The sequence below is a fragment of the Miscanthus floridulus genome, chromosome 7 (genome assembly GCF_019320115.1).
Source record: "Miscanthus floridulus cultivar M001 chromosome 7, ASM1932011v1, whole genome shotgun sequence".
NCBI lineage: Eukaryota > Viridiplantae > Streptophyta > Magnoliopsida > Poales > Poaceae > Miscanthus > Miscanthus floridulus.
The window spans coordinates 42,747,551-42,757,512 of record NC_089586.1 but is presented as its reverse complement, the minus strand read 5'-3'; positions in this window follow the sequence as shown (position 1 = coordinate 42,757,512).

Genomic DNA, 9,962 nt, shown 5'->3' with positions numbered 1-9,962 from the left:
CCAGCGGCTAGCCTTTGCCTTAAGCTTGCCGCTATCAGGGGCGCGTTTAGTTCGTGCCCGGATTCGGCGCCGCCCGAATCTGGGGCACTGTAGCGCTACTGTTGAACACTGTAGCGTTTTGTTTGTATTTGGTAATAGTTGTCCAATCGTTGACTAATTAGGCTTAAAACGTTCGTCTCGCAAAGTACAACCAAACTGTGCAATTAGTTTTTGATTTCATCAACATTTAATACTCCATACATGTACCGCAAGTTTGATGTGACGGGGAATCTTCTTTTTGCATAGTGTCAAATTCTGGAAAATGAGGGAACTAAACAAGGGCCAGGTTCACGTGCCCTACAAATGTCACGGCTTCTCCTCCCTTTGGAGTTTGGACTGCCTCCATATGCACGTCAGCACGTGTGCGTCTGCTGTTTTCCTCAAAGTACATCACCTGTTTAGTACTAGTTCGTACCAAAGCTCCTGTGCATACCCTTGCATTTGTTCAATTCTTCCTAAGGCCACGTTCGGTTGAAGGGAACGACTCCCTGAAAATATTCCAGCTCAGATTCATTGTCTAATTTGAATAAGTTTTGTCAACCAGAATTATTTCTAGCCTGGTTTAAGCTAAACCGAACGAGCCCTAAGTAACAAGTGCATATTACGGCGTGGATTAAAAAAAACAGTTGTTTCCATATAGTGGTTTCTGTAAACTACTATATGCCGCTGTTGTCGTTAAATTATCATATACAAATTTGAAATAGTACAGTAAAATTCTAGTTTTGATCAGTTTTATGAAAATACACAAATAACAAAAATATCTATAACGCCAGACAAGATTCACGAGATAATAAATTACCAACTATAGTATAGTTTATATTCCATTCCTCTGATTAATGATTATAGATGTTAATATATTGTCTCTAACTTGATCAAAGTTAGATAATGCAGGTTTTACCTGTGAAAGTCAAAACGGAGGGAGTATTTTAATTAGATTCATATAGAAATATATTAATTAGATTATTGTTTATCTTGCCACCAAGCAAAACGAGTTGAGTGCTTTATTTAGCAGTGAACAGTGATGGTCAACTGTTTTTTTATGGTCAACTGTGTCGCGTCGTACTCGTACTTCCTACTAGGAGGTTCATCAGTTGAGTGAAAGGTCTCCTCGGCCTGTCACATGTATGCACAATGAGCCCTGTAGGATTCCGTGAAATGTGTTGACTTTCCCCAGCCTTCCCTCCCTCCCGTGCATCGCATCTCTATCAAACACCTCCCAGCCTCACGTTATAATATCTGAAGACTGAAAGACACAAAGGTTTTACAGGCATCTTCTATTTTGGCCCTGTTTGAAACAGTTGATATATTCTCAGTAAAGTAATCCGTATGCAAACTGTTTACACCAAAATTTAGAAGGAGAGTCACAGGAACACAGAAGCTCCCAGGATCGTATCATCGAGGGATCAGTTGCGGGCGGATCAGAAACAGTTGATTCAGATGCAAAATCTAGGAATCGACTTTCTTCGACAGCGCCAGCAGATAACGACAGAGGCTACGCTCGACGTCAGGAAGAAAACGTGTCGGACTCTAAAAAAAGGAAAAGATTATAGTCTAAGTTATCTTAAATTAAGAATGCTTTCATTTTATGCCAAAGTTTGTAACAAATCGTGCTCGAGTAGGATTCATGTTTAGGCTCCGGGTATAAATACCAAACCTCGGCTATTGTAAGAATCAATCAATCAATCAAATACAAGTCAATTACTTTTTTTTTGCTCCGGCCACCCCTTAGGAGTAGGAGTAGAGTAGATCTCGGCGAGTTCTTCGGCAAGTACGGCTGCATCGATCCGGTCGACCTCCACTGCTTGTTGTAAGTACCATAATGGTTTATACCTCTGTTCGTATGGCTGCATCGATCCGGTCGACCCCCACTGCGGCTCTAGTATAAGTTATTTATCGACTCTTGCCTAATTCAAGTATGACATGTGTGATTCTGCCTCACACCCCACTGCTTGAATTGGATCAAGGTTAAGTTATCGACTCTATCTTAGAGTGGCAGTCTTTGGTAGATTCATTAAGTTACCGATATTGCTTATTGCTTTCATTATTTATCTAATTACAACAATATCACTCTACCCGATTGAGATTGATCTGGATCGGTCTTATATCTTGTTTAACTCATTGTTTGCTAATCTAGAACTGATCTAATCTACATCTTAAGCGATGAGTTATGTTTTTATCAGCTGTTTTGCGTCAATCTTAATCGTGCATAGCGTGCGGTTAAGGCATGTTCGATCTTGAGTAGATCTATCGGTTAGCGAGAACCGTTTCATGGCCCGTCATCACGGCCTGTGGGATTCTGCCTCTCACCCCACTGTTGGCACCGTGGAGTGGGGATCGTTGGTCGATAGACCCGTTCCTGAGAAGACATAACCTTAACTGTGCGCTATGTCTAAATCGGCTGTTTAGCCGATATCGAATGCTTTCACGAACAATTCACATCACGAGATCGTTGAAGTAGAGATAAGTTGAAAGATATGTTAGCCCCATGATCTTGTTATTATATTACGGCATGCATGATTCTGCCTCATGTCCCACTGATATTAGTAATGAGTTAGGGTCGTCGAGTCTATTGTTGTTTCTACGGCCTGCATGATTCTGCCTCATGCCCCACTGGTCATGGCGATATATGAGATCTAACATGTTCATTAGATTTATCTTTATTAAATGATTAAGCGATGTTGAATTGTTTCTTTATATAAAAATGAGTTCGGTTACTTGTAATCATTGGCTTAGCATGGACCGATCATCATTGATATCTTATTGTCATTGATTAATATTCGTTTAAATGATGTTTATCCTGAATGATAACCGATTCTCTTTACACGACCCCATGAGCTCTAACTGACTTATTCTCATGAATATACTAGAATCGGCTATTTAGCTGATTTCCTTTCATATCGGCTCTCACAGTCGTACATTCGGGACTGTTTGGCAACACCGGCAAATTCCGCCCTTAATTACTGATGAACTTTCTCTTCTTGTCAATTGTAGGGTCAAATTGACTAGCACGCCTCGGGAGGATTGCGTAGGATCGACCACCCCTGCGCTGAAGCTAGGCGGATCTGCTCCATCGAGCGGACCCTTCCGCCTTGCTGCGTATGTCCTCGGCACAGGACGAAATTCTGTGTCGATACAAACAAAAAGAAAGTGCTCCTAAGCACATATTTCCCACCCATGGGCTTTTTCGATAATTACTAGCAAATATGCCCGTGCGTTGCAATGGGAAAAACTATCTAATATTAAGGTAAAAACAAGTCTTGCTAGAATTTTTTTCTTTAATCATAAGGCACAAAGGTGTACCCATAATGATATCATAGCTTTAACTTTATAGTATCCATGTGTTGGTAGATATCGAGTTTGGTGACTCTTTTGAAGGACTCATAAAAATTTGTCAAACCAAATTTTCTTCGGTTATTGCGGTTCCTCAATATCAGAAACCAAATTTTTTGTTTCTGGTTCGTTCGGTTTTGGTTAATTATGTTCAGGCCTACAAACTTGTATAGATGTGTTTTGTCTTAGTAACAGACTCTAGACAGTGTTTGCATCATCAATTTCATTTCGTTTTGAATCAAACTCTCTACCATGCATGGATGCGGATTTCTCTAACATGGACATTAGATATTTTATATATTATATATAATATGCAGATTAATCTAATATATGCAATGCCATGGTTTTACACTTCTTTTGTCCCATAAACTCTAAGGTGTTAACTACTCGTTGAATAGAATTTTTTATTATAGATCATATAAAACATGTGGTGAGCTGCAGCTACTTTTCTATTTTTATCTATTTATTATAATTTATATGATTTTCTGTTATATATATATATATAATTTATATATATGGGATCTGGGTACGATCCCTGGCTAGGTTTGTATTTTTTGCTTTTTTCCCACAGGTGTATGAGTAGGCTTGTATTTTTTCTGTTTTCTTTTGAAAGGTGTTGGCGGTTTCCTCGCTGAACAGAAAAGAAACTAAACAAAGAAATTCTACCCTTCTTTCTTTTTTATTAGATTTCTATTCTTATATTTTTGTATTTGGATTAAGATTCCTATTCCGGTTATTTAGAGTTGGAGAGATCTAATTGGATTAATATAAGATTCCTAGTTGTCCATACTATTATATTTTCCTATTTGGATTAAGATTCCTATTGACCCGAAATGAGAGAGATCTAATTGGATTAGGATTCCTAATTATATATAGAGAAGGTCTATAGGCGGTTTTTCACATTCACAAAGTTGGTTAAGGGATAGCCGTGTTGACGTCAAAAATTCGACGCAGGGAACACAGTGATCAACGCCGGGGAGAGGCCCACGCGGAGCAGATCCCGAGCTTTCTCTCCGGGCTTAGGAGGGCACCACCAGACCTGATGGTCGTGGCCTTGAGGGTGTGCCAATCAATTTGACCTGCAATTGAAAAGGGAGCAAGATTGATCAGTAATTTAAAGTGGAACATGCCGGTTGTTTGTCCAGACAGTTCCAAATGTGCGGCCAAGTGGCCAGAAAGATAAGGCTATCGACTAGAGAGTCGATATCCAGCATATTCATGATGTATGATAAGTAAAACAAGCATATCATCAATCATCAGTTACTCAATTATATAGATCTAACCTGCCGATCATCATGAAAGCATGAAAAAGATATAAAAAGATAGGCGTGAAAGCATATAATTTGATTGAGAAACATACTGGCTTTTAACGAGCATAAAACAACTAAAAAGCATGTAAATAGCCAATACATACTCTTAAAAAGACAGGCTATCGGCTAAATAGCCGATTCCAGCGAAAGGAGGGTCATAGCGTGCAACCACTCAACCGTTAGACGCGTACAAATTAAACCTTCAAAGCATATAGATCTATAAATGCCTAACGAGATCGCGGGAACACGCCATGATCGTGAAAAGCTCAGGCGATTGGCTAAATAGCCGATGCAGACATAGCATGTAGTCGAAGACTATGCTTGGCCATAAGCGAGACTTACTAGTTGACAATTTTCGATCTATGATGCTAACAGTGGGGTCAGACCTAATCGATGCAGCCATAAAAACACTTTTAGACCAGATTTCATCAACTAGCAAGGCTGACCTAGGGCTAAACATGCATTTGACCACACGCTATCTTCGATCAAGATCGGGATAGAACAGCTAGACTAGCAAGAACCATCATCAAAGCAAGATGTAAACAATGCAATACGATAAGATGACGATTAAAAAAGATACAAAGCCGATCTGCCTCAATCTTAACGATTCGTATCAAAATTCGTACGAGACCAGACTTAACCGAGGGCAGTGATGCGGATTTTGATAAGAATTGAGAATAACTATCAGCAATTGCAAGAGATTAGACTTAACCGAGGGCAGCCTTACAATTAACCGATGATAACTAATTTACACCAAACTTGCAAGAGATTAGACTGAACTGAGGACAGCCTTACAAACACAATATAAGTCGTGACGGATACTCACAGATAAACCGGAGATCGAAACTAACCGAGGGCAGCCCTGCTTGCCGAAGAACTTGTCGAAATCTACTCTCCTCGTACTCCTAAGGGGTGGTGTGAGCCGAAAAGTAAAGATACTGATTTGTGTTAATCGTTGGAGATGTTAATTACAATAGCCGGGTTCAATATTTATACCCAAGCCCTAACTACAAGTCCTGATCGAATAAGACCGGTTACAAACTTGAAAAAGAAAAACTCCCTAATTTAAGATAACTTGGACTCCAATCTTTTCCTTCTATGGAGTCCAACGTGTCTTCTCGCTCCGTGCCTTGCTGATCCTGTCGATAGGGCCCATTCCCTTGATGTCATCATTTCGCTAGCTGATCTGGCAATCTATTTAGCCGATTTGATTGCAGGACTCGGTTTTCTTTGATAATTTCTTGTCTTCAGGGACTTCTTGTCTCGAACCAAATTTCTATGTCAACAGGCCGGACTAAAAAATAGGTAGAGATAAATTTTGTCTCTTTATTATTAGGTATAGATAAATAATTTATTGATTAGTTTGTCCTATCCTAATTTGATACAGACTCTGAGAAGGGCAGACCGGAGGACGAAAAAAGAATCTAGGAAAAGAATAATATGAATAGAACTCGGACGGGAATATAACCAGGATTGGAATAGGAAAAAATATATACCAGCATACCAGAGTGGAAAAAGAGATAGAAAAAGTTATGGCGAAAATTTTGTCTTTTTATTATTAGGTATAGATATATTATACATGCAACTATATATATTTGGATTTCATTGTAGATGCAAACCAAACATGTTTAGCGGAGGGGCAAGGAACGGTGCCGGCCTCAACCAACAGCATCTCCAAAGCATATACTCCATCCGATCCGTACCACGAATTTAATGTTTTCATTTTGTTCTAAGTCAAAATATCTTAAGTTTAATTAAATATATATTTTTTTAACATTTATGACACTAACAAAATGTACTTTGAAAATATATTCCATGATGAGTCCAATGACAATTATTTCAATATATGAATATATTAGTATTTTTATGTATATATTTGGTCAAACTTTAGATATATAATTTGATTTTGGATAAAACTAATCCATTAAGTATTTTAGGACAAATCTATTAGTACTTTACTCTCTCTGTCCCAAAATAACTTCACATCTCACTTTTCGAGGAGTCAAATAAATTTTATTAGATTTATAGAAAATATTATCAACATTTGTACTCATAATATGTTGATTGTGAAAAATATTATAGCATTTGTATCAACATTTGTGTCCAAAATATTATCCACAAAGGCAACTTCTCCACCTTTTCAAAATATGCATTTACTCTTTTAAGAAAAAATTGCATTTCCTAGCATCCATAAAAGCTAGTTTTTTTTTTCTTCTTAAACTCAGTTTAAACAAACGGACCCTTTTGTTAGATTTGTATTGAATATTATATATGAGTCTGGTTATATCAATATTGGGTAGAGTTGTAGTCGGACTCTTATAACTTGATCTTCTTATAAATATGAGAGGAGGACCGTTGTTACGAGTATTACGACATGGCGACAAGAGTTGCGGGAGGGAGGTGGCTTATTGCCACAACCATAAAGTGGCCTCTGTTGCGGTACTCGGAAGGAGTGTGTATATGTCTTGGGGACATAGGTTCGCCTGAATGTTGTCGACACGATCTTGCATGTTTGTTCAGTAAATTTAATTGATGTTTATTATTATACGTGCAAATTAGCGAACAACTTGAAACTATGAGGGCCACAACGTCACCTTGGCAAATATTCTACCAGCAGAAGTTACCATATGAAAGCCTCAAGCTATACGGTTTTCTCTTCATCGGACTTATTTTTAATACTCCCTCCATTCTAAATTATAAGTCGCTTTGACTTTTTTACGTTGAATTTGATACATGAGTCGCTTTGACTTTTTTACATAAATTTGATACATAGCAAATTTAATGTAAAAAAAGTCAAAGTGACTTATAACTTAGAACCGAGGGAGTATAAGCTTATTAAAGTCCCATCCAAACAACCCTTCAAAGCTTGTTAGGTTCTGGTGGTGCTCCGGTCGATTCTGGCTATGACGTTTTCAGAACTATAGTAAAAAAAAATAATTTTATCTTTTTATTTATTTGAAGTAAATTACTCCCCCCGTCCAGAAAAAATGCAATTCTAGCACAGTACCATGGTTTAGTATTTTAAATTCGATCAATTATAGATAAAAAGTATAATTTTTTATGATATCAAATAAGTATCATTAGATTACCTACGAAATATATTTTCATAATTATGGGGGGTATAACCCCAGGTACCCACGACAATGAACACGGGCCGCACCGCCAGGGGAGGTTCAGCCCATAAGATCAAGGCCTACGGTGCCCAGTTCTGGTCGGCGTGCACCGCAAGGTAATCAGAAGACATCTTGGCGATGAAGGGAGATCTTTTCGGATATGATAGATATCGTATTCCTCGTAAATACTTACCATATAACCGAATAGATCTAGGCTTAAACCGACTTGTAACCCTACCCCCAGACTATATAAGGCGGGTAGGGACCCCCCTCGAATTCATCGCATATTCCTCAGGAGCTAATCGAGCACTCCTTAAACGTCTCATCGACCGCCAAACCAATCAAGCAAAAGCTATGATGATTCGTGCAAGACAAAAAGGAGGCCATTAGGGCAGAAATAAGACGGCTCTTAGTAGCCGGTTTTATTAAAGAGGTGTATCACCCGGAGTGGTTCACCAATCCGATCCTTGTACAAAAAAAGAATAATGAATGGAGAGTGTGCATTGATTACACCGATCTCAACAAGCACTGTCCTAAAGACCCCTTTGGCTTACCTCGCATTGGCGAGGTCATAGATTCAACATCCGGTTGTGAGCTCTTGTGCTTTCTCGATTGCTATTCTGGTTATCACTAGATCTCCTTAAAGGAGGAAGACCAGATCAAGACTTCGTTCATCACACCCTTTGGTGCCTATTGCTACACCACCATATCCTTTGGGCTCAAGAATGCCGGCGCCACCTACCAGAGGGCTATCCAACTATGCCTCCAAGAGCAAATTAGGAAGAACATCGAGGCCTACATTGACGATGTGGTAGTTAAGTCTAAGACTATCAATAACCTCATCGTCGACCTCGAAGAAACCTTCCAGAACCTAAAGAAATTCCAATGGAAGCTGAATCCCACTAAGTGCATATTCGGTGTTCCATCTAGTATACTCCTAGGCAACATCGTCAGCCACCATGGCATCGATGCAAACCCAGAAAAGATAGAAGCGGTCACTAAGATGAAACCACCAACCTACGTAAAGGATGTCTAGAAGCTAACGGGATGCATGGTGGCTTTAAGCCGTTTCATATCCTGATTGGGGGAAAAGGGTTTACCTTTCTTCAAGCTGCTCAAAGCTTTAGGGGAGTTCACCTGGATACCTGAAGTAGACAAGGCCTTTGACGAGCTCAAACAATTCCTCACGACGCCTCTAGTTATGGCAGCACCACAGCCTGGGGAAACCTTATTGGTCTACATCGCCGCAACCAACCGTGTCGTCAGTACAGCCATTGTCATCGAATGAGAAGAAGCTGGGCACGCCTATAAGGTTTAGCACCCTATATACTTCATCAGCGAAGTCCTAAATGAGTCTAAGGCTCGATATCCTCAGGTCCAGAAACTGTTGTATGCTATCCTTATTACGTCCGGGAAGCTCCGACATTACTTTGAGACGTATCAAGTAGCAGTGGTTACTGAGTATCCGCTAGGCAACATTCTACACAATAAGGAAGCCAATGGCCACATCATTAAATGGGCGATAGAGCTCAGCACGTACTCCATTGATTTTAGGGGCCGCCAAACGATAAATTCTCAAGTGATCGCCGACTTCATCGCTGAATGGACCGACATGCAAGCCCCTGCCTTAGTTGATCGACCCAAGCATTGGGTCATGTACTTTGATGACTCCCTCAACCTTGATGGTGCTAGGGCAGGTATTGTCACAGAACCGTCCAATTTATAAGAGCATAAGTACAATAGCAATCACCGAAGTGATCAAACCGTCATACTTGAGCCCATATAAACCTGGTAGTCCAACAAAATCGCAAAGGATCTCAAACAACCAACATACAAACCAAGATCGTAGAGATTCAACACAACCCATTACATGTTACATCACAAGTTCACAAATGTCTCATACATCAGAGTTCGAATAATTATTACAAACCAAGTTTGAAAGTAGCGGAAGCAAAGTAGTTTAACATCAACATCACATGTAGTTTAATACAAAGCCAGTGTCATAGTCATCTCCAACCAAAAGCACAAAGGTGAGATGAACTACAGAATGACCATTGCCCATGGTCCTAGTCCTCATCCACAGCAGGAGCAAGACAGTTCTTGTAGTAGCCATGATACATAACGTTATTTGCAACAATGGGAATAAAACCCTAAGTACGAGAAGGTACTC